This window comes from Uloborus diversus, chromosome 10, assembly GCF_026930045.1.
Source record: "Uloborus diversus isolate 005 chromosome 10, Udiv.v.3.1, whole genome shotgun sequence".
Lineage (NCBI taxonomy): Eukaryota > Metazoa > Arthropoda > Arachnida > Araneae > Uloboridae > Uloborus > Uloborus diversus.
This window is the reverse complement of record NC_072740.1, coordinates 53680243-53706939: the sequence shown is the minus strand read 5'-3', so window position 1 is coordinate 53706939 and position 26697 is coordinate 53680243. Positions and strand designations below refer to the sequence as shown.

Genomic DNA, 26697 nt, shown 5'->3' with positions numbered 1-26697 from the left:
TCAGGTGGCACCATTAGGGGTGCCATACGGAACCAAGTGGCACCTTTAAGGGTGCTATTTAGGTGCCACGGGGAGCCAGTTTTAACATTGTTGGTATGCGGGTGATATGTTCGGGCGCTTTAATGAGGTTTCAGTGGGAAAAAATCAATTGAAGCTGCATTTCTTAGAGGAAAACTGTCTGGCTATGCAATCCTCATTAGTGAGATAAGAGGAAAGTTGATTTAAATCTGAACTCAAATTAAGAAACCATTTACTTTTCCAAACTGTCTGTAGTTTACCACACATGCCAGACAAAATTAATGTTCCCTAGAATCCATTACCTTTTATCATTAAGAACATGAAAACATCAGTTTTACTTTCGCACGTCTCGACTCGAAAAAAACTAATGTTCAAGATTTAAAAAGGAAAAAAAATGGAATTTAAGCTCATGTAAGTCCCAAACTGTGCAACAGAGGTAACTTAAGATGAAAATTCCATCAACCCAAGGAATAAACATCCAATCTAAAGACGTTTCTAGTAAGATCACTTCCCAACCGAAAAGAAAGAAAGGTATAGAAAAAAAAAGCACCTTGATTTAGCAATTCACATCGTTGTAGAACACGATAACGATATCTTTAAATAGGAAGAAAGAGATTTATCACTTAGTGTTATGAGATACGATGTTAGACTTTTTAGTGGGAGGTGCTTATTGCCCCGTGCAGTTCTCTCGACGAATGGCAGAAAAGCCGGCCTGATGTCTTGTTTTAGTTCCTCACCGTCGCTCCGCCTTGTTCGCTGGGCTCGAAATATCCCCACACAAATATTCATATCCTCGTCGATTACCCCTCAAAATCGAATGCGCGAATTAGGAAATATTTTCTAAGAGGAATTAATGCAAGAAAATAACAGTAAGTGATTTTTAACATCGGCATGGCAAATTTTGTGCGCATGTTTTGTTTAAATTTTCAACAGAACTATTTAAATTGGTTTATTGCAGACAAAATCGGTAAACCCTATCCTATATATTTTTGATTATGAATAACAATGTAGCATGTTGAGTTATTTTTTTCATACCATTGTCTTTCTGTGAATAACATGTCCACTGACAATAAGAAAAATTGAGGTTAAAACTGAATAATAATAATTTCATTTTTTTTCTCTTCACCAAATACAAAAGGAGCATTAGTGAAGGAAGTCTCTGTGTCTAAGTATTTATCTAATGGTATTTAAAGGGTACAACATAAACAAGAGCCGGGTAGACCGACCAGTAAATGAACAACCACCCAGTGAATGTGCTGCTCGTATTTTTTTTTTTTTTTTAAATAAGGTTTCGAAGGATTTTTCTTATAAGAATTGTCAGTAATAACTTAATTCTTTACATTTCCAAAAAGATTATTACTAGAAAATGCTGTTTTTCTCCACCAGTTGCGGTGTTCATTCTCTGGGTTGGAGGATTGTTTACATTTCAACCCTCCAAAAAACCGAACACCGAATCATAAGAGCTCTCCATTAAAAAAAAAAAAAAATACATTAATTAAAATGTTTTTACAGTCGTTTGCCAAATTCTTCAACTTTGTAATGAAGTTCTGATTTTTTTTTTTTTTTTTTTTTTTTTTTTTTTTTTTTTTTTTTAATGAAACTGCGCTATTATTCACTTACTCGACGGCCTACCCCATATCCAGTATCGAAATATAGTGTCTTAAAAAGTTTCAAACCCATATTTACCTTTCTCCAATTTTCATAAACTAAATAAATTCGGGAACAACAACAGTTTTATCATGCATCATTTCTCTCCGTCTTTCTCAGTCCGATAATTTATTTATTAATAGCTTTCATAGTCTCATAATTACGAGAGCGAAGACTATTGAATGACTGCAATGAAATTTCTAGTAAACCTTTGGTACGTTTCAATTAATGATATATTTTCGCAATTGTTTTTTTTTTTAGTTCTCTAAAAAGAGAAAAACTGTCACATATATTTGATGACGGGGTTGCTCAAATAGCGGGGCAATTACCAAAGGCTCTGGATTACCGATCCTGAGCTCAAGCCTAATCTCAAACGTTCGCGTTTTCTATTCCCATTTTGAAAGCTTAATGCCAAATAATATATTTCTAATAAAAAGTTAAATATGTAGTTTTATGGAATTCTAAACGTATTTGAAGCCTATGTTGTTTAAATGACAGAACATAAGGACGGTTGTTCAAAGGCTCTGTATTATCGATCCAAAACTCGCGCTTCGTCTCAAATGTTTTAAACAATGTAGTGCCGATAAGTACTTGAAGCTGTAGTCTTAACTTTTAAATTATAAATAAAGTCACCTCTATGCTCAAACGTCGCAAAACAAAATTTTGAGAAGAGGGAACTAACTATAGATCAGAAAATGCATTACACGTACTCGAAGTTTCAAAAACTTTGAATTTCGTAGAGACAATCTCCTTTGTTTATAACAGAAGATACGTAGTCAGTGGCGCTGGTAAAGGAGGTTTGGGAGGTAAAAACACCCGCCAGAGGCATTGGTTTTATCATAAATGCGAATTCTAATACATTAGTTTATACAAATGGAAGAACTGTTTTGATTCAAAAAAACCTCCAGAAGGTATTTTTGATCGAAAAACAACCTCCAGAAAGGACTTTTGATCAAAAAAAAAACCCGCAGAAAGGACTTTCGATCAAAAAAAAAATCCCGCAGAAGGTACTTTCGATCAAAAAAAAAAAAAAAAAAACCCTCCAGAAGGTGTTTCTGGCTGCGTTAAGGTAAGGTACTTAATGCTTCTTAGATCAATAGCGTTTTAATAGCACACACGAGAAAGAAAATTCATTTACGTTTTCGAAATTGTACATAATAAGAAGACAATAATCTTGACCTTCGTGCCAATAATAATTAGCGGCCCAGGTTTTCCTCTTTTAAAGTTTATTCGTTAATAGGTATCATGATTTTCGTAAATTAAGATAATTTCAAGTTGCAAATCTCTAATAAGAATCACGTTTACAGATATGTTTCCAGACGTCAGAAACTCCCTTACACTAAAGAAGGGGCACACTCCTCCAAAACAGGTGTCGTTATTTATGTAGTGAATACTTTACGAATTTTAGACATTCTTTCATTTGTTAACGTTTTATACATTGATATGATTTTGAATCAAATGGATTTCCAAAAGTATATATTACTTTTCGTAATCAGCTTTTGTGTTCACAATTAAACACATATATTCACTGTCCTAAAATTTACTGTTTTACCTCTAATGGAATATTAATGGAATGTCAGTTTTCAAAACTTTTTTTTTTGGGCTGTAACAATTTAAAAGGAAAGTTTAAAATAAATTTAAGAAAAAAACCCCTAAAGTTGAATTTTTCCGCTTTGTTTAAAGTATGATCAAATTTATTTTATAAGTTTTATTCACAAACACCCAAGTGACAAGTCCTGACCTTACGAAAACTGCCGTATTTAAGATTATTCTGATTTTCAAAATATTTCTCGCAATGCAACAGTATTCTTTCGTTCAGCCTTACATCAATCAAAATTGTGCCGCGTGCTTTTTGAATTTCAGTTATTACAAACTAAAAAAAAATATTATCAGTAACTATTTTAAGTTGAAGAATAATCAAAATGAAAACTTCAAGCATTTCTCAAGAACCTCAGCAACCTTGTACAAAATTCTCATTGATGCTTATTTTAAGTTCAGATTTTAAAGCAAAATGAGTTCAGTACATAAATCTTTTTCAGTAAATTCAGTATTTTTTTTTAGGAAATCGATTTGAGAAATTACTTTGAGATTTTTTAGTTGCAGTGGAATTCTTTGCTGACCTCCCAAATGATTAGAGAAATAGTCTTCAATCTGTGTTTTGCGGAATCTCAAAATTACATGGTTATATCTCAGGGCAGCGGAGTCTGGCGCAAAGTGACTGACTCCGGCTCCGACTCCTGGAATTTTAGAGCCTTCGACTCCTACTCCTTTATCCCAAGATCGACCCGCCAGAGTCTCCTACTGTCAGATTTGCGGACTAAATAACCGACTCCGGCTCTTGGAATGTAAAACCTTCAACTACCGACTCCGAGGCCCCTGTATATCTCGGGATTCTACTTTACGAGTCAAACTGCGACTTCAGATAGCATTAATAATATTTCACTTCCATAGTTTATTTGAAAACTATACGCACTGCTCACACCAGTTACCAAATACCAATGCAAAAATTAAATCGCAAATCTTTTAATATAAAACCCACTACTTTTCTTTAAATGTTTTAAAGAACCTATAGAATGTATTCTTCTACTTAAAATATTATTTTAAGGCGGATTTTTCTAAGGATGGGATAGAGTTCCCTGAAAATATCTCATAGCTTTGGAGGGAGTAAGGTGAATAGTTATAAATGTTATGAAAAAAAACTTTGGATTTTTTGTTACGTGATTTAACAGAAGATTCGTGTAACTGTTTTACAAATATCTCCTCCACATTTTATTTATGGGTCATTCTCCAGAAGACGTAACTTTTGAACGCAAATATTTTTCAGTTTCGAAACCTTTTGTTTTCTTTTTTTCCATTCTTGCATGAAAGTGTTGCCTACTAGAAGTAACAATAAACAATGGCCCAGCTAAGTTCCAATTATTTTACTCATAAATTTAAAAAAAAATAAAAAATGCCTTGTTCACGGGGAAAAAAAAAACTTTTAATGTTTAAAAAACGAGGATAATTTAATATCAAAGCAGTAATTTTGTTAATTGTGCAAACAATCAGCTATTTTAATGATTAGTTTGGAATTCAATATTAAGCTCTCTTAATTAAAGCGCGGCATAATTGGTAGTTTCAAATGTATGTTAAAAATATTTAGTAAATTTGAGGATATACTGGCAATTTATAATTTTGGTAGAATGCCTATTATTGATGTATTTCCCTTCCATCGGTTATTTTCAGCTCAGAAATAATGACATTGATAAGGCCTGTCACGGAGGTGAGGATCTTTCCATTAATATAGGCCTAATAGATACATTTTTCATGGAATTCTTTTTTTTCTTCGTTGCTACAATCTGCATATGATAAGCATATGAAAACATGTTCACTTCTTTTCTTGCATTAATTTATATCCTTGAAGTTCAACTTCAAGGAGGTGAGAAGTCAGAATAACCACACTAAGTTTTTAAAGCAAAATCTATCTTTTTGTTTTTTCGCAAAATCTCACAACTTCAACTATGGCTGAAAATAAACAAGGGGGCTCCCTTGTATCATAGAAAATAAAATTTGATATCATTAGTGCCACGTGTTAATGAGGAATGACATTTTATGTTTAGGTAACGGAGGTGAGAATTTATTGGGTGACATGAATCCTCATCCTTCTAAAACGAACTAAAACACAATTAGTATTTGACACACTTGTGAAAGGAATAATAAATAAGTACATACTTTACAGAGGTGAGAATTCACATGTTGAGAACCAAAAATATACTAAAATAACGATTATTAAAAAATTGTTGGCAGGTTTAAATAGATATATTTTTGATGAAATTAAAAATCATTGTTAAATGAACTGTTCCTTAAAGTTTTTACTGTAAAAGGCGTGTGACAGAAAGTTACACTTTTTGAAAAATGACCCTTATATGTTTGAGTTTTCGAGGTAAAAACATGTTATCGCTCGTTCCTTACGGTAATAATATGCTAGTCAAACTTTCGGTTTTAACAAAATATTGTCTGATTTCAATGGCTAATATCAGGGTCGCCAGAGCTTAGTGGGGGGGGGGGGGGGGGGGAGTTCTCGGGTTTTCAAAAAAGATCTTAGGTTCTTGAGATTTTTTTCGAAATTCTTGGGTTATGTGTTATGAAAAAATTCATTTAATAAAGCATTTACGAATAAAACCTACTATTTGCAATGTAGTTCAATGTGTAGTTTTCTGGCTCGGCAATTAAGATTGAACATGCTTAAAATATTTTAAAAAGTTGCTTTGGTTAATAAAAAAAAAACTTATCCACTCTAGCCCTGGATGTTAATTTTCTTTCTTATGCTGTATAACTGATTCTTAAGAAATTGTTTCACAGAAATAATTATTGAAAAGATTAATAACGGAGCAATTACAATAATAGAAATTACATTAAGGTGAAGTAGAATTTTTATATATATGATCTTGTGTTTCCTTCTTCATCTTGAGAACTTGACAGACTCAATCTTAGGTTTTGCAAAAAAATCATAATGGCAGCCCTGCTAATAACTATTACAGAAATAATGCAATAGGGCCGGAGGGGCATACTATGTAGTGCACTATGTAGCGCTGAGTTAAAGTTATAAATTAGTGAAGTGTAAAACCTTAGAGAAGAAATTAGTAAATGGAGAGAGAAAGTCCAATCATTTGCTTAGCAAACGCTGAGGCAAGGACCCCCAAGTCACGAGACTCAATAACGACAAATGATTAACACGTTTTGAGTGAAACTAGCGAAAAGAAACAGATTTTAAAGAAAAGCATTGGAAGAAATCGATCTCGTGACTTGGGATCTTTGCTTCACGAATAAAAGTCTTCAATCCCTCTATTTTATCTCTTCTCAATGGTAAAAACGCGTTTAGCATGGGCGTCAACACGTTGAAGTGTCATTGACACGTGACATTTACAATGACACGTGAATGTTCAGGTGTCATAGAGAAGAATTAAGAGGCTTTATAAAGACCCTGTGGGTGATATAACAAAAATATTCACCGGAATACATGCGAAATTGCAACAAAATTTAAGATGTCGTAAGACGAGTCTTAAAGACGCGCGGAATTACAAAAAGCGCAAATGACTTCGTTTAGACTCTTTCATGGAAAATGTATGATGCGAACCTTGATTGCAACCTTTTGTCCCCCCCTGCCTCCCCCCCCCCCTTTTTTTTACACTAGCTTACATACCCAGTGTTGCCTGAGTCAGTAATAATATCGAGAAACAATTTATACTTTCCTATATTTATTTTTAGCTGTGCCCCGCGGTTTCAACAGTGTTAATAAGACAACAGTGTATTAAAAACTTTTTTGAGTACATTACGCTATGATATAATGTAGTAAAAAATTACACACACTTATCCACATCATTGTTTTCCATTTCATGAGAAAATCAAAAGAAAAAGGAATAAAAAATAACTGAAAACCCTTGATTTATAAATTAATTAATTTTTAAATGAGCGGGGTTATAAATGCTGAAAATCTTCCCACCCGCAGCCAGGGTCGAACCCGAGACCCTAGGGTTGCTGGCCTAGCGCCTAACTGACTGAACTATTCGGGCTGCAAATGTTCGAGCTATTGATACAACAAAAAATGCATCATGATTATTATTGATTTAATTTCAATTTATTGCTGCTCTTTTCCTATTACTCATAGTGTGATGTTATATAGCCTATAGCCTTCCTCAATGAATAGACTATTCAACACAAAAAGAGTTTTTCAATTCGAACCAATAGTTCCTGAGACTAGCGCGTTCAAACAAACTGTTCAGCTCTATATTATTAGTACAGATTCTATCTTACATTCACATTTTATGCTTGCAGATAGTATCTGCATCTTTATTTTTCGCATTAGTAATATGAACATACATACGTACATATATACACACACCCCAGAGACTCCTCCTACCTGTCACGGTTACGACTAAAACGGTTTGATGAGTCTCTGAGGAGAGGAAGTAAGTTGAGCAAAACTACCCCGGGAATGTAAAGCGCAGATATCTGCAAATGTTTCTCTTTTTTTTTTTTGCATTTTTGACATTTGTTGTACTTTAGTTTTAATGTACTAGTTTGCTAATTTGGTTTCCGCTAAAAGTAAAGCACGGAAAAAAAAGTCGACTCCCACATTTCCATATTGTTCGTTTGGAATCCAAAACGCGTTTCTTCAAATAGATCGAAACTTAATTTCTACAGATACTGCGCTTTATCGTCCCACTGCAGAAAAAACTATTACTCCCTTCAAAGTCATTTTTTACAAACGAAAGATTGAAGGGAGGAACATTGAAACTTTTATTTATCGTTAATTTTTAACCCAGATTAATTTTTGCTATGCAAAGAAACAGATTCACTGATATTTGCAACTCTGAATATTAATTAACAATTTGTTATGACGACAAGTCATTGCAAAATGACGAACTTTCGGAAATATTTTTTATTAACAGACTTATAAATTGAGCAGAGGAAAAAATACTAAACGTCACAAAAAAAAGGAAGTGAAATGAAACTTTAATGATTTTCCTTTTTCAAGCGTACAACGTGCTTTGATTTCCGAAAATCATTTTTGCCTAACTAGTTTGTATTGTTATAAATGATTCCCTTTGCGCCAACTGTACACACAACAAAAAAAGCTAACATTATTCGACACAAATTTGCGATGAAAATTATTAGTTTAAAAAACTTTCGGAGATGAATTCAAAGCTGGATTCATAATGCTTTAATCCTGGGTTCGGTTCCCAAAGTTGCGTTAAACAGAAAGAAATAAATGTTGTCATGAAATGATACTCTATTAAGACGATTGATTGAAAAGTTTTCTTTTTTTTTATTTTTATCGGGCAACAACACAAAACCATCCTTTGAAGATTTTAAAAATACAAAGTTGAACTCCAACCATGTAGGTACAGTTATAGAGTGACTCTGTTAAGTTGAGCTATGACTTTCACTATGTTTGAATCTTTTTGGGAGATGAGTGTAAAAGAGACCTTGGATTTGAGTTGGAATACTTTTACAAAACTACTGCAAAAGTAATCCAGCTTAACACCAAATACACGCTAACTTATTACCCCAACAACGTTGGGATAATAGGTAAGCGCCAAATGCACTTACCTACCCCAAACAGAGTTAAGAGCCAGTATTTTGAAATTCAGACAAAAAACGGAAATTTTGGCAGTGACCATTTTTGATTTTCCTAATTTTTTTATATGTCAAAGTAGGTCATAAGAAGTGAACATTCTGAAATTTTTAGCCTTCCAAAAATTTTCTTTCGCTCGTTAAAAATTCCTTCGCGCTTTTTTAGAAAAATTCTATTAGTCGCATTTTAGTGCGCTATAGCTCTTTACAGAAACACCACCTCACGGTTATGTTTATATTTATTGGTTGTACTGTATCTAGTGATGATGACTTCATAGTTATTTTGGTTGGGGATTGTTGCTTTCTTCAGATAAGGGGTCGCAAAATATGGATTTTATTCGTTTTCGCGCAGGTTTAACCTGCGTTATTTCCCCCCAAAAAGCCACCCCCCGAAAAAAATGTGACATATACTGAAAGTTTATACTATGAAGAGAGTAAATAGCACAAAATTTGTTTGAGGTTTAATTTTTTTAGGAGAAAAATGCCCTGATATTTTTCAAATTTTCAAAAATTGTGCTTTTTTGATCAGAATTTACTCAAAACAGCATCACTACGAAAAAAAACCTTTTATATATTATGGTACCTGGCTATGTGTACATCATGAAAAAGAAAACAGCATGGGATCTCTTCTTGTTTTCCAGAAAATAATTTTTTTGTAGCTCATTTTATGCGTTTTCTCGTGCGTAAAACGTGTGTCCTGTATGCAGATTAGATCTGCTAAAACTTAAAGATGTAGTAATAATGTATATATGTGTGTATTGAGAAAGAGAAAAAGACTAGCACTACTTTATTTTTCTGATTTTTACAAATTGATGGTATTTTAATTGCAGGTAAATCAGAAAACGATAAATCGATATCATATGTGTGTGTGTGTATATATATATATATATATATATTGATTTATCGTTTTATCGTATCAATCCCAAAATAATTCTTTCTTATTTATGTCCATAGCAATAGAAGAAATTTCATGAACAATATCTGCTTCACTTTCCTCTAAATGTCTATTTTTTATGTTATCTTCAAATACCACTAAAAGGCTGTCGGTTCTTGATAAATCAGTATTATTTGCTTTTTTTTTTGCTTTGTATATCGGCTAAAAGCAGCTTGAATTTGACTTTTTGTCAGATATTGTTCGGTTGGAATATTTTTATGTCTTCAATCATCTCTGTTCTCATTGCATGTTCTACTTGGTCGGGCGTCTGATTTCTCCCAGTTTTCTCACCATAAAGGAACTTTTCTAAAGAAACTCTTTGTTTCATTGAAAATCGTGTACTTTTACGAGTTGGGAGAGCCCACCCCTCACATGAGATTGACAAAATGTTTTCTTCTTTGTTTTCTCCTTGTTGACTGGTAGATGCCTGACCAAGACCATAAGAAACAGAACTCTGAACAGGTATTTGAAGATGACATAGAAAATAGACATTTAGAGGAAAGTGAAGCAGATATATATATATATATATATATATATATATATATATATATATATATATATATATATATATATATATATATATATATATATATATAAAATTAAGCAAACAGAATTTCAAATATTAAAGAAATTATAAATAATTAATGATGATAAAAAGGAAAAATGCAAACAGCTATTAAGTAGGAAAAGATAAAGTATGAATCCAGAGCTCATCAGCCGTGGAGGATTCATTAATTATGGTCAAAAGACCAAAATTTTAACTATGAACTAAAAGAGAATATTTAAGCTCCAGTACATGCAATATAGAGTAACAATGGGCAAAAGCACCACTTACTAAACTAAAAACTAAACTTTTCAATATTTTTCACTTTTATTATTATTATTATATATATATGATATCGATTTATCGTTTTCTGATTTACCTGCAATTAAAATACCATCAATTTGTAAAAATCAGAAAAATAAAGTATTGCTAGTCTTTTTCTCTTTCTCTATACACACATATATACATTCTTACTACATCCTTTAAGTTTTAGCAGATCTAATCTGCATACTAGACTCACGTTTTACGCACGCGAAAACGCATAAAATGAGTTACAAAAAAATTATTTTCTAGAAAACAAGAAGAGATCCCATGCTGTTTTCTTTTTCATGATGTTTTACACATAGCCAAGTACCATAATATATAAAAGGTTTTTTCCTAGTGATGCTGTTTTGAGTTAATTGTGATCAAAAAAGCACAATTTTTGAAAATTTAAAAAATATAAGGGCATTTTTCTCCTAAAAAAAATAAACCTCAAACAAATTTTGTGCTATTTACTCTCTTCATACTAGAAACTTTCAGTATATGTTAAATTTTTTTCGGGGGGTGGCTTTTTGGGGGGAAATAACGCAGGTTAAACTTGCGCGAAAACGGATAAAATCCATATTTTGCGACCCCTTATCTGAAGAAAGCAACAACCTCCAACCAAAATAACTATGAAGTCATCATCACTAGATACAGTTCAACCAATAAATATAACCGTGAGGTGGTTTTTCTGTAAAGAGCTAAAGCGCACTGAAATGCGACTTTTAGAATTTTTCTAAAAAACCGCTGCAAAACCTCCAACTTTGAAAATTTTTAACGAGCGACAAAAAATTTTTGGAAGGCTAAAAATTTCAGAATGTTCATTTCTCATGACCTACTTCGACATATAAAAAAATTAGGAAAATCAAAAATGGTCACTGCCACTCCTTGTCTGAACTTCAAAATAATGGCTCTTAAGCACTATCTAGATCATAGCTCAACTATCAGAGCAACGCTTTACGTGCACTTTAAACTATAGCGGTTGTTGACTAAAGAATTGGTGGACCATTAACAAATTTAGATTTAAAAAAGGGGAAATATATTTGTACACGGTCATTTATAATTCCCTTTTATTTTTTTCGAAGCGTTCAATTAAAAAAAAAACTGAGACGAATAAGCTAAAACACTTGAAAGAATCGCATAAGCAATTAAAGTTTTATTTACACAATCTTTCAGGTATCCTATGTGTTAATCCTTAGTCACATGGCATCAATGCGATGATCTCTAGTACTTTATACAGTCTACTCAACAGGGTATTATCGACGTTTTTGACAGCACGTCTTGTGCACTTTTTCTTACGGGTATTAAAAGGTTAAATTTTTGTACCTCTTTTTGAGTGATGTCAGTGGCGTTTACAGTATGTTAAGTAAAGTGGGGCTGGAACTGGACTATCGCATGAACGTACAGTGTGTGCAAGGGCGCCCCGATGGGACGTCACGGGAGGTCACGTTTAACTTCCAAAAATTTCCTTATTCGGCAAATTTTGTCGGATGATTCTGAAAAATTATCATTTGGCAAATTTTGGAGTTCCATTCAGCAAAATTATCATCATTCGACAAATTTCGTACTATGGTTCGGCAAAATTAATCATCATTTGGCAAAACTTGCAGTTCCATTCAGCAAGTTGAGAGTTTCAGTCCTACTAAAAAGTTAACTTCGGGGAGCCCCTGACTGTGTGCTTAAGGGTTCACTCATAGAACATATTATAAAAGATATGAAAACAGAACTTGAGTTGTGTATGTAATTCTTTTTTGCTGTATTCGTCTAAAGTTTTTTACTACAGTAACTCGGAACCCGGGAGGGAATTATAACTAATCATATATAATAACCAGTTTTTTTTTCAACGTGAAATGCACCTATTAAAGGTTACAAGGTTGTAGAGTAATATTAAAAAAAAATATTTTTTTAAGTTTTTCACATTTTTAGTGTGATATTTCTGTTTGTTTGGAATTGGTTTCTGGAGTTTTGGTTCCAGTGACGGTCATAACAAGGCGGCTGCGTTTATTTCAAGTAGGGACCAGTACCGAGTTTTAATTACAGTTACAGGCGAAAATGTCTTAGTATAAATTATGTATTTGGAAGTAAATTGAGATTTTCAGCGTTTTATCAAGCAATAATAGTTTTTTTTTTTATTATTATTATTTAGAGAAAAAGTCATAAATGAGATTTTGTTAACGATGACCTGAATTTAGTTTTGAAACTGTCGTCGTCGCAAGACGCATTAACAAGGCTTGCTTTTTCCTTCATGCTCAATTTGCAATCTTCACTTTAAGCTGAAAATTCACTCGCGTCGGCCGGCAAACTTCCTAGTATTTCTTTTAAGCTCTGTGCTGACAAAAGTCGTTAGACTCAAATGAGTTTTCTCTAAAAGCAGCAGCTAAATTATGAAAAAGGAAAGAGTATAATACACATTGCATAATACGTTTTGTCAATCCTCCTTTTTGAAACTGACTCTTTATAAAAAAAATTAAAAACGATATAAATTGCATCGAAAATTATCTGCGGACTATAAAATTTTTCATAGACCACCAATGGTCCGTGGATAACCAGGTAGCAACCGCTGTTTTAAACTATAGTAAACTCTCGATTATCTGCGGAATAAGGTGGTATGGTAACCGCGGATAAGCGAAAACCGCGGATAATCCGAATAATAGTTAAAAAACGATACTACTGTATACAATAGCTAAAAAATATGAATAACACTCACACATACATTTAAATTTTTGCTAAAAACATTGCTACATTCCATCTACTAACATTGAATGTAAAAAATATACATATGTAAAAGCTAAAAACGAACAATAACACAATCATAAGTTTAAAAAACATTTAATGACCGTTAAAAAAAATAGTGAAAAGACCCGCGGATAAACCGACCGCCGATAATCGGGAGTTTACTGTATTGGATAACGTCAACAAGTTCACGAACAGTAAAAAGTTAAGTGAGCTGCACAAACATATACAGACAATTTTAAATAATTTTTTCCGCTCAATCATAATTTCATTTAACGCAACATTAACCAGTGGTTCATGGATCTCAGCTTGGCAGTAAAAAATTGAGTTGCAAAAATATATTAGACGATTTCTTATTAAACTAAGTGTAATACCCAAATTTTGATAAGGGATTTTATCAGAGAAATTAGAATTTCATACACACATTTTCGTTCCTCATTTGAGGTAAATGAAAAGGATTATTATGGCATTCATATCGTTTTGCGTCACAATTTAAATAAATGCGATATAACTAACATCCGTGAACATTTTAAAGCACCATAGAGCAAGTGCAAACTAGTAACGACGTATAAAAGAAGGCTTCATTATACGGTTTTTTAACTTGGCAGTTCATAAAACTCTGATTTTCTCATTTTGTATGATTTTCAATACGAAAACAACTTCGTTTCTCCTAGATATGATAGAGTTATGTAGCAAAATGGTACAAAGCTCAATTTCTGATTATTAAAACAATGATCTTTTATGATTTCGAAAGTTTTGCATCTGTCAAGAAGTTCCTCGTTATAACGGACACACTTATCTGCAATTCTATCAACATTTGTACATTCATATACGTTGATATTTCGATGCATTATTTCTGAAGAAAAGTAAAATTTTCATTTCTTATATATATGTATAAAAAAATGTTTTATTCAGCTGCGAGTCATTGTATTACCAAAACATTAGCATTAGAAAAAATTGAACTAGTTATTTATAAATTCACCTTTTGGCAACGGGAAATATGGCATTAAGAGCCTTTTGCCCATACATCACTCCAAACGTGGCTAGATCTCCGGGGCACACTAAGCGCACTGCACTTTGAATTTCTCGGGCAGTAAGAGTTCGTTTTTTGCTGTAAGATAGTAACCGACCTGCTTCAGTAGCCAGTCTCTCAAACATATCGCCCACAAAACTGTTCACGATAGACATTGCTCTACGGGAAATTTGGGCATCTGCATAGATTCGTTTAAGCACCCTATAGATGTAAAGCCTGAAAGAAAACAAAACAGAAGTTTCATTTCTTCCTATTTTTACAGGCGAAATAATCTCAACAGATAGTAAAGCTTGACCACGGAGAGATGGCGGATGACTTTGAAGGGGCAGCATCATTTGTATCATTTGTAATAGGCTGTTTATCATTATTTTGCAATAGATAGGACCAGCCAGAACGCGCCTCATGCTGCTCGGCGCTGTCTGGCTGAGTCTACCTATTACAAATGACGTTCCTGCTTCAGGGTCATCCACCATCACTCCATGGTCAAGTTCAGTGGGTGGAAAAACTACATTTTTTTTTTGTAGTGAACTACAGTTACATTGTTACAAATGTAGTAAACTACAACTGCTTTTTTCAAAATGTAGCAACTACAAACTACTTTTGAAATGTAGTTGCTATTTTTTAAAAAATAAATAAAAAGCATACACACCGTTTGAGGATTGAACAAAAAAATTCAAAAAGTGGTTTAGATTAATAAATTGACTGAACATGGAATGTAAATAAGAATTATTTATTTTTTCTTTCCTATAATTAGTCAATTTGTCATTCCAAACATTTTTTACGATTTTTACGAATATTTGCTGCAAGAAAAGATTTAAAAGTTGAACGAATTCAACCTTCAAGTATTTAATCCTTTCCTGACAGTGAATGTTAAATTAAAGAAAAGCAACTCGGTTACTTGAAAATGTAAATAGATGCAGTCATAATTTGATTTAAATTTTACATATTGTACATAAAATTGATTTGGATGATGAAAAACATTTATTATAAACGAAATAGAAAATTTTTTATTTTCATTATAAGAGTTAATTTTATAGGAACTTGTGTTTTGTAAGAACTAATTAATTGGTTTTGAGCTTCAGGTTTGGGGTCCAGACCATCTTCTTTCTTATGCCACTGATAAAATGAAATCAAAGCATTTTTCAATTTTATCGAGTAACCTCAAAAACTTGAAAAGAATTTGAAAATTGACTTTTATTATGTTAATGTATCAACACTCAATCAGTAAAAAAGAGGAGGAGAACATCAAAAACGGTACTAGTATTTATAATCGAATATCAATAAATATCCGAAATATGAAACATAACTATAAATGCTTACTTTTCTTCAATGTACAAATTTAAGCATTTGTGGACTCGCGCTACAACGCAATTCGATTTATGCGATATGATTATATATCAAGTTTTTCTCGAGTAGCGAGTTTTGGAGCTAACGCGAATTCCTCACCTGCAACACGAAAATTTACGGAAGGAAATCGCGGCGCTTACGTATCACCTTCTTTATTGGGGACTAAATATTAGTTTCGGGAATGAACTTTCCCTTTAGCATCACTGACAGCGGAAGTTCCCCACACCGTACTAATCGTAACATCGCTTTGTCGATGTGCAAATCGCCACTCCGCATCTTTTCATTCTAAGTATGAAGTTGAAGATACATAATTTCATATACGTTTATCTGAAGTTTGAGCATTGAAGGAAAAATAGGAAGTTAAGGACAACTAAATAAATGTAATGATTTTCGATATACTTGAACAACTAAAAAGTGCGTCGAATATAATTACTGTATCTACTGTACAGTACTATTGTAATGCTGCATTTTATTATTGCCCCATACTAACGTACCGTACCGTTTCATTTTATGCTATTCTCTTCCAACGATTTTGTGTATCCTAACAGTGTTTTATTCAATAACACACACAGCCCTTTTTTTTAATACAGTGAAATTTCAGTTCTCTATGTTTCAATTCGGTAATATGAAGTTAAGGAATGGGTTAAAACAGTTTGAAGGGTGATTTGAAATTTTTAAAATAACTGGTATGTTCATAAAAAAGTCGTATAGATACCCTTTTGAGCTCCCCCCCCCCCCCCCCCCCCAGAAAACACAAACGCGGTACTAAATTAGCAGTTAATGCTTATTCTTTTCTTTCTAAGCCATGCTCTTTTCAAGGCAAATATTGGGGAAACAGGAAAATTTCGATGCCAAACTAACGGTGTTCACTTTATTTTGCCAATTACTGAGTGTACGGATAACATTTCAATGACGTTAAAAAAGTTCTTTCAATGCATGGAAAATCCACAAGAGCCGAATAATCAGCTATTTTCAAATCACTAGAATAATCTGCCAATCAGGTAATCCGTAACGGATAATACTGAGTTCAGCGTGGTTTCTAAAACATGACAAGAAACACCGAAAAGAATGTTTGAAAATCTTAGCTCGGAAAACGCGCCAAAGAAAACATAGAACAGATATAGAGCGGCGCTAAACAAGCAACATTGAAAATACAATGCTTTGTGTTTACATTGCTCACAGTAAACTAATTTAAAAGCAAATGAGTAAGGTTAAATAAAATCCAATAGGCAAACATTATTCTAGAAATCTGTACGGCATCGAATACAGTATTTTTATCAATAAAGAACGCGGTGAAACGCAAAATTCAATCAAGAATAAAACGACAAATATCCCACGAAACTTAAAAATATATTTTTTAAGATGCAGAATCTCAAACAGTATGAATAGACGTCCAGTATTATGCTGACTTAAGGAATGTATAATTCACATTCCTTCCTCCCATAGAAAAATTAGATACATTGCTTAGTATTTTAATAAAAGATCTGGATTAAATTTCAAAAGGTTTTAGAAATTGTGTAATTCAAAAATCTTGTTTTATTTCTTTTAAACGTATCTAACATTTTCAAATCTTGCATTCTTTACTTTTTAGATTTTTGATCCTTCAACTTAAGATGATATTTAGCTTTTTACCCTTAACTGGTTGGACGGCTTTTTTTCTAGCGCAAAAAGTGAGGTGGGATGTCTTGCATGCTGCTACAACATTTTAGGAGTTAATTGGTTTTTAAATTAATCCGAAACTCTTTTATTCTGTAAAGTAAATAGTGACGTGTGGAAGGGGTCCCCATTCTTCCAAGAGCAATGAGCGCCACCTCCCAATACCACAAAGACCCCCAACCCCAAAAAGGGAAAAATACCCCTCAAGCCAACCCCCGCTAAAAGTTTCAGTTTGCGCCATGCCCCCCCCCCCCCAAGTGGGCACCTCTGCGAGAGGAATATGGTGCTCCAACATTTAAGGAAATACTTAGTTTTTAAAATTCACCCTTAACTAGTTAAGTGGCCTTTTTTTTTTTTGTAACGTAATAGCGAGTTGGGCTGTATGTTACTCCAACTTTTTTTTTTTTATTGTATTTTGTTTTGTGCACTCTACAACGTTTGACAAGTAAAAGTAGGAAAACTTTCAATGATTTCTGTGTAATTAAGTTATATAAATAAATCTGAAACAGTAATGAAAGTGGCACTCAAGCGCAATATAAAGCGATTTGTGTAAACACAAGACGTTTGAATGCAAAAATTCAACTGTTCTTGGGTATAAGACGCTCAACTCGCCAATTAAAAGTTAAATACCTTAAAATAATGGAAAACAGATCTTCCGAGTGAGCAGTGTGAGCAACAGTGATGATGAACTAATAGTTGCATTGCTTAAAAATGTCAAAAGAGTTGTGAATGTTTAAAGAAATTTTTAACGTAAAGCAGTGATGATCCGATTTTGAAGATGTCGAAACTTGATTTGCTTCGAGCGTCAAGCTTCAAATAAATGCAAGCTTCAATGTAAGATTTATCTGTATTGTTTTCCCGACTGAAAAAAAATTTCAATTGGTCAGTTTTCAAATGCTGTAAGAAGATATTTGGTCTTTTATAGTTCGGCAATAAAAAGCTTATGCAAAAATTTAGTTCGGACCAGTTGTTCAGCATACACTACAATTGAGAGAGAGGGGGAAAAAATGAGTTGCGAAATCTTACCTGAAAGACTCAGTTCTCTGTTTTCTTTTGTATTTTCTAGCTTTATGTTGATTTACTTTACGCTGAAAGCGTCGACAACTTCTCGGGATATTTTTTTGGCTTTTCTTAGCCATGATAGCATTCTATTGTTTATTGTAAATTGTTCAAAGTAGACATTTAGCACGACGCAATAACCGAGCGACGGGACAAGGGAGTATTTACATTCAGGCTCGTGTGCTTGATAAAAGAATCGGCTGATAACTAGCGTTCTATCACAACTCCTAAAATTTGAAAATCTAGGTAACTGGTTAAATGAGTTATGCGCATGTGTTGATCGTTGAGCTCTACAGACACCAGGAGTACGTTCGGAAACACCCGAAAGCATTCGAAAGCGCTTGCGGTAGAACCGGTGACGTTACCTATCCGCATTCGGAAACGCTGCGATTGCTCTCTGCCGGTCGACCGGTTGCAATCTGTCGCACCGCCGCACAGTGGGGCGAAAACTCCAAAAAGCGCTGAAAAATATTTTTAAACCTCTCTCGCTTGTTTGTTTACACATGCATGTTATTATGAAGTTTTTTCGATTTGTTTGGGCTCAGGGTCCAAAGTTCGCAGTTTACGCAGCTAATTCCTTTTCAGGATCTTTCTACAGACCATTTATGACTAAATAATATTAATTTCTCAGAGGACATAAGAGGACATTTTCTTTGTAGAGTGTTTTGAAAAAAATAACTTTGAATTCCCAAGTTTTCGGTGCTGATCAAAACCGATTTTCGGTTTGAGACTTTGATTACTCATTTTTTTCGTCCTATTACTATAGTTGGACACGAGATAAATTAAACATACCGCCTTTAATAAGAAAAAAAAATATAGGCTGTTAAAAGCAATCGTTGTAAATTCCCGCACTCATGGTTTTTCAACTTTCTAAAGGCTCCCTTCAGCTTTGTAGTGAACGAAGGGCTTTAAAATTCCAGTTATGATTGCCTAAAAGGTAGGCCTGTGCTAAGTCATTAACCCTCAATTGGTTTTATATAGGAAAAAAAACTCACTTATAAGCGCTTTTTGATGTTTTCGCCCCACTGTGCGCCGCCGCCGTCTCGACGTGTTTAGCGAGACTATGTTTCATGTTTTGATCGCAACGCACGTGACTCTCCGATCATTTGCTGCTTAACTAGAACTACCACCCAGGGCTGCGTTCGGAAATAATCCACCAGATACACCGCGGGGTTAGTCCGAATGCGATTAGGACGTAACTCATTTTTCTGGTGAGGCCGGTAGAACAGCAGCTGTGTTTCCGAATGCTCGTGGTTACAGCGCGGTTGTTCTAGCTCAGCGGCAAACGACTCTCCAATCATAGAGCAACTTTCGTAATAGGAGAGTCACGTGTGTTAAGATCAAAACATGAAACACCACCGGTTTGGCAAATACATACTTTGTGATCTCACGAACAGCGTCGAGTCGGCGGTGCGTCATGTCGCAAACGGTTCGACTGCCAGAGAGCGACCGCAGCTTTTCCGAACGTGGGTAGGTGACGTCATCGGATTCACCGCAAGCGTTTCGTTCCTGAACACTTGCGGTGGCACCGTGGCAACAGATCTTTGTTTCCAAACATACCCCAGAAAGTTGTGTTTTAAAGATTTTTTAAAATTGTTATTACAGACATTTTGTCGTGCTCCACAGTGAGTGCTACTCAACGCAGTTTACGACACAGATTTTCAACAGTATCCAAGACTATGGCGAGAGTCGGACCCGCGACTTTCTTTACCGTGCGCAGGCAGCTGCCAGAATTAGTACTTCTGACCACGGAGGCTTCGAGTTTTCAGGTTAAATGGGATTTTAAATTGGATTAAGGCACTAATTGCCACTTAGAAAAGATATTGAGGGTCGCTAAAAGCCCAATGAAGTATCACAGTTTAACGCCTTAAAACTAGTAGAATTTCACATCCTTTGAATTCTACATCGTTCATTCATTCATTGAGCTCAGTGCTGAAAGTAACCCAGACCGTAGATCGTTTCTGCACTATTCGGGAAAAACATCAGAACTATGATTACCAGGTAGCTATTAGCTCTTGCACTAGTTCTAAATTCTCATTAACTGTTCGATCCGGTGATGGTGCTGCCATCTATCGGTATATAAAATAATGGAGGCAAGGCACTAGTATGCTGACCTCGACATAAAATACAGTTGTAGTCAGTTGTGACTCTTAAATAGAAATAGAAATAGAAATAGAAATCAGAACTATGATAGCAGAGTAAAGGTGCATTCGGAAACAAGGATCGGCCGCCTCGGTGGCACAGCAAGCGTTCGGAAACGCTTGCGGTTGAACCGGTGACGTCACTTAACCGCGTTCGGAAACGCTACGGTCGTTTTTTGTCGGTTTACTTGGTAGCAACCTGTCGCACCGCTGTCTGGAAGCGGTTAGCGAGGTCACAAACGTCACAAAGTCTGTGTTGACCAATCCGGTCGTGTTTCACGTTTTGATCGTAACGCACGTGACTTTCCTCATCACGAAAGTTACGTTTTGATTGGAGCATCGTTTGCTGCTGAACTAGAACTACCGCGATGTAACCACAAATGTTCGGAAACACAGCTGTTCTACCAGGCTTCCTAGAGAAATTCCAAATACGTCATAACCACACCGGACTAACCACGCGGCGTAATCGATGAATCATTTCCGACCACAGCCTTAGATTCTAGTTCATTGTTCCGAAAACGGCTGTCGTGCCCCGGTGGCCGAGTGGTTTTGCCAACTGTTTTGTAAGCAAAGAGGCGCGGGTTCGATTCCAACCTGTAGCCCTGGGTGTTCTTTCATTCTCTCATGTATTGTAAATCTTTCACTGGTATTGTCCTGAGAATAAAATTTGAAACAAATCATGCGCAAGGGTGGGTTAGATTATAGTCCTCATCAAAAAACAAACCTGTGCAATAAGCACCAAAAAGAAAGAAAGAAAAAATGGCTGTCGGGATAAAACGAAACTGTGGGCAGAAAATAAGAGCGGGAGCCTTGTGATAGAGTACCTATATATCACAGAACAATTTGAATGCTTCATGCAAAGGCATTAAATGAGCTTTCTAATTATTCACTGCAAAAGGGTTCAATATTATTCTCGATAATTGAGAAACTGCTAAAGAAAATTATAAAGACTTTCTGATACCTCAAGAGAGGCACCGATATGAAATCACGGCAGGTCACTATGTCCTTCCGAAAAATTTCTTGTAAGGCAAATTTTATCAGATGATTGGCAAGATTGCACAGGGCAACAGTGATTTTGGTCCTGAGTTCAAATATGACATCAGTTTTTGCCCAGAAACTCAAATTTCTAAGATATAACATTTAAATATACATAAAACAGGTTAAAGTTACATCTATAGATCAAATAAAACACAAAATAGGAATTTTGTATTCCTATTGTATTAATAATAAAATATAGTAAGTAATAATGTAAATAAAAGGTAAATAATAAGAGATTGATTACCAAACAGTCCAACTAGGCTCTTGGACATGGGTCCCTAACTTTTAAGAGCCTCAAAATGACTAAAGTAGTAGTAGTCTTACTTCAGAAAACTTTACCTTAATTTTTTTTCTCCATTTTCTTAAGTTTTCTCCTTTATTTATTTACCTTTTTTACGTATACTTAAGTGTGGGATACTCTTGTCTTCCAACAAATATTTTCAAAGAGTGGTAAAAAACCTCAACACCCCTGAAGTGGTGGTTCCCCATTAATGTTTATAAGGTTTGACTTCAGAGGACCCCCCAGAAAATGTTTATTTCGGGTCACCCGCTATATTAATCAGGCCCTGAAAAATATTGTATGCAAAGATCCAGCTCATCACACATCGCGTGTAGCGAATATATGCAAACCAAGAACTTACAAATTGACCTTAACTTGTTGACGCGTTATTACTAAACTTGTCAAACTTTTACTGCATCTGGTGAATTTTTCTTAAGTTACTAGACTGCAGGCTGACTATAGGGTAAATATGCCAGAAGCAATCCCTGTTTAAGAAGCCTACACTGGCTTTAGAAGTGCGCAAAATGGAGTTAAAACTGCACATTTTGGGTAAAACAGCAGCACTAATCTAAACGAGATGATGTGTGCATCACATAACTTCTTTTTACTCTAATTTAATGTCATTTTTTCATTATTGGCAGTTTTAATATGATTCAATAGTTTACTCTCTAAAAATCTGACGCAGTATAGCCCTCAAGGGCTCTTGCGCCATAAAAATCAAACCAACCAACCTCTAAATATCACCAACAGTGGCTAAATTGAAACCAGATTTTAAAAAAAAATTTAAAAAAATCGCCAAATTAGTTGCCAAGTTGGCGACAGAACTTGGCGACCAAAAGACTGGCTATATATCGACAAGTGTCCTCCAAATTATAACACCACATGAGTTTACATCGAAATTAACAATGATTCCCCTCCCCAAAAAGGGGCAAAAGGCCCCTACGAATGCAACCAACAAAGAAGGTGCACAACTAGACCCCACTAGGAGTCTACGTACCAAATTTCAACTTTCTAGGACATTCCGTTCTTGAGTTATACGACATAAATACACACATATATACGTACATACAGACGTCACAAGAAAACTCGTTGTAATTAACTCGGGGATCGTCAAAATGGATATTTCTGGTGTCTGTACGTTCCTAGGCACATATCCACGTGTGGTCGAGTTGGAAAAAAAAAACTCAACATTCATTTGGGGTTGAGGAAAATGGAAATTAAGGCCGATTTTTGGATGAAAATGTTTTCGCGAATATAATACTTCCTTTTTTGTAAAAGGAAGTAAAAAGAGCTGCTAGAGAAAAACTAATTTCATATTTCGATTCAGAGTCCCAAACATATCTAAAATCAGTTCTCAAACTCTGGGCACCAAAGAAAATTTTTTTTTCTTCCCCTGTGTTATTATCATTCGGCAAAACTTGGAGTTCCATTCGACATTGAAAATTTCCGCCCTTCCAAAAATTTTAATTCGGGGCGCCCCTAGCCTCAAGGCGTCAAACACTCTAGATACGCCATTGCCAGTGGAAAGTTAGTATCGGAACGTTTCTAAAAACGACACGTTAAGGAAAACTTTCACAGATGTATTCAACCATTACTTTTTATGAATGAAATTAATGACTTTAAAATCACTATTTGCATTTATTTCTAATAATTGCAATGTGTAAAAAAAAAATCACGGAGACTAAATTTTTATCTAGATACGATATTACGGAAAACTTTTGGATGAGATTGCTAGAATAGTTTAGCCATTCTGATTTTATTCGATTTAAATATTATGCAATTCAAAATAAACATATAATAAAATCTTTTCCCCTTTGTATGTTTAGGGCCATTTCACTGTATTTTGGACAAAAGTTGAGTCCGTAACTTTTTTTTTGCCATAACTATTTAATTTACTGCTTGATTAGCACATTATTTAAATTTGAGTTTTTGTGTTGGAGATCAGAAAAATAAACTTAATGTGCTGTGTTTAATCATTTTATTGAACAAGAAAGCAATAGATTTCATTACCAAATGTTTAATTTGTGCACCATTTGTGGACATGGGAGGAACTTGAGTACCGCTTAGATGTGGTTCGAGCAACATACGGTGCACACATTTAACTCTGGTAATGAAAGGTATTGCTTTCTGCTAAATAGAGTGATAAAACACCGCACATACCGATTTTATTATTTTTTTTTACTGTGACGAAACAATCGTTAATGTAAATTTCTTATAACTACACTTGTTTTTCCTTATTTTTAACGGTGTCATAAAAAAAATTCTTGAACCTGTGAACTATTATGGGGCAAATGGCATTATTCATACGACAATTTGTTGCTGCTCTATCGGCAAAAAACAAACAAGCAATTCACATTTTGGTCGTTTTTCGAAAACTAACAAAAACCAGATTTCTGAATTGCCGCTTCTAAGCGCGATTGCTTCGCACGGGTCTGATTGTTGTAGATACCATACCGAAATCACCCTCTCTCCTTACAAACTTCATTCAGCTGGTATGAATAAAAAAATATCAAAGAACGAAGCAACAAGTTATGAAGTACATACATATCTCGGATTTCTAATTTATAAAAATAATTCAATTCTCTTGAGGTAAATAAGGTTCCTTTAAAAAAAAAAAAAGCAAAGTCCAACTAAAATAATGTTGCAGCTTTTCTTAAATTGGAATTTTATTTATACACACACACAATAGGAAAAGAAAATTCAGAAATTCAATAGTTTGTTTTCGATTTCCCTAAAATAAGTTTTTGAATGTCGATTGTCAAACTTAATTTTTTTACATGAAAAAAAAATTTTTTTTTGGCATTCCCACATGTTTATTTTCTGTACTCAGAAGAAGTTTCGGCCCTCTAAGAGGAGTAAACGCGTTTTTAATTCAACTGTTACTATGAACGATTGTTATCAAGGTTCACGATCTATTTTGTCTAAACTATGTTAATACAGTATAACTTCGACTTAACGATTTCCTCAATTTAGTGATAAATTTAACTGATCCGGATTTGGCTCGATTGAATGTTCATATTCCTCGATTTAACGACATCCTTGATTTAACGATAACTTTTTCCAGGCCCTCGACAATGGTTAAATCGTGGTAATACAAAGTTTAGTAACCTATTATTCAAAACCTAATTACAATTCAAAACAGTACTAAAAGTGAAATTGAGTTGACATGAAAAAGTATTGATCAATTTAGAAAAACATTTTATCCATCTGTTAAAAACTATTAAAAATAATGGTATATCTGGACTTTTTGAGAAGACATTACGAAAGTAATCTCTCCCCTCCCTCCCCTTGCAAGCTTTGTACCAAATTTACAAGTTCGAAATTTAAACTACAAAGAACTTTTGACGTGTACGAAGCTTTCAGTCTATCATTCATTCATGAATAAAGGTTTCTTCAAAAGAGGTTTTTTTTTTGAAGGTGTTTTTTTTTTTTACTTGAACAGTTCTAAACTAGTTTTCTTTTTTTCTATAGCTTCAAATTTTCAATTGCCTTCTTTAATTCGGAGTCTTTTTACTATTTCAATTAGATTTTAATCCCGAGCCAGTAAAATAAAGTATAATAAAATCTCAGCAGATCGATTTTTTGTTGCTGCTCAACAAGTACTGTTATATTTCCTGTTCAAATTAAAAAGCCGTCTGGAATTTTGCTTTTGTACAGAATCTTCCTCCTGAAAGAAGTAAACGCTTAAATGCTACCATTCTATCAATAGAAATAAAATCACAGAACTATTAATGCAACAACCTTTTAGTACATAAAAATAAAAACTCGTTACAAAGAAATTTTATTTCTCCGTAAAAAAAAGCAAACATTAACAATAAATTAACTATAGGTACAACAATAATATTTAGTTATCCGTATTTGCATATTTCGTGACTGCTTTTGTTCCTTCACTAACTGCATGTTTTCCTAAGTCACCAGGTAAAAGCAAACGAACTGCAGTTTGTATTTCCCTTCCTGTTAAAGTTAATCGCTTATTGTGACTTGTCAATCTGCTTGCTTCAGCAGCCAACCTTTCAAACATGTCATTGACAAAGCTGTTCATGATGGACATTGCTTTAGAAGAAATTCCAACATCAGGGTGAACTTGTTTCAGCACCTTATAGATGTAAGAACTAAAAAGAAAAACAATCATGATTTAACTCGTACTTTCAAGTAGTTTAAACGACAATAATATATCAGTCAATTACTGTGGTAAAACTGCGGAAAAAAAATATAGTGTCAATCGACAAAAATTGAAAAATCTTTGGAGCCAGGAAAACATTTTAGGCGCCAGATAAATTATTTTTCAAAGTAGGAAAATTAAATCAAACAAAAACTCAATCCAAATTCAAACTAATCAAAAGATTCTTGTTCTGAAAGTACTAGTCTAAATTGTTTAGTTGCCTGGGACTCGTCGGACCCTGGTCATTAAGCATAATTTTCCCGACCGTTTAACGCAAGGCTGTCAATTCTCCTGAAGACAAGTGTTAAAGTTTTTTTTTTAATCACACTCAAAGAAAAAGTTGACAATAGCTATATGCTCTGCTTTTTCTTTTTTTATTATATTTTTTTCTTTCCTTTTTTGGAAAGAGAAGTTAGTGTTTGGGGAAAAAGTATGCTGTTTAAAGTAAACAATTCATTCATTCAAATTAAATTAAGTCTCTCGACCGTTCCACTAAGATTTATTCGTTTGAGTTTAATTTTGCATTGATTATTATGTCTCAGGAAATAAAACTTAAGGTTTGTGTAAAAGATTACATTTATAAAGGACACGGTCTATGCTCTTTTTAAAAGACCGTTAAAAGACGTAAACGAGAAACGAGAGAGTGGTTACATGAAAGATTAACGACGCGATGTATACTTACAATG

The 26697-nt window shown here is 34.1% G+C and overlaps 1 protein-coding gene across 1 annotated transcript in view; it reads left to right on the top strand.

The window, feature by feature from the left end:
• The first annotated feature begins 764 nt into the window (after window positions 1-764).
• LOC129231338 (doublesex- and mab-3-related transcription factor 2-like) overlaps window positions 765-26697 on the top strand; it is a 59355-nt gene continuing 33422 nt past the window's right edge. The window contains exon 1 of the mRNA XM_054865628.1: window positions 765-887. The gene's annotated coding sequence lies outside the window, so the exon portion shown is untranslated. The remainder of the gene's footprint in view (window positions 888-26697) is intronic.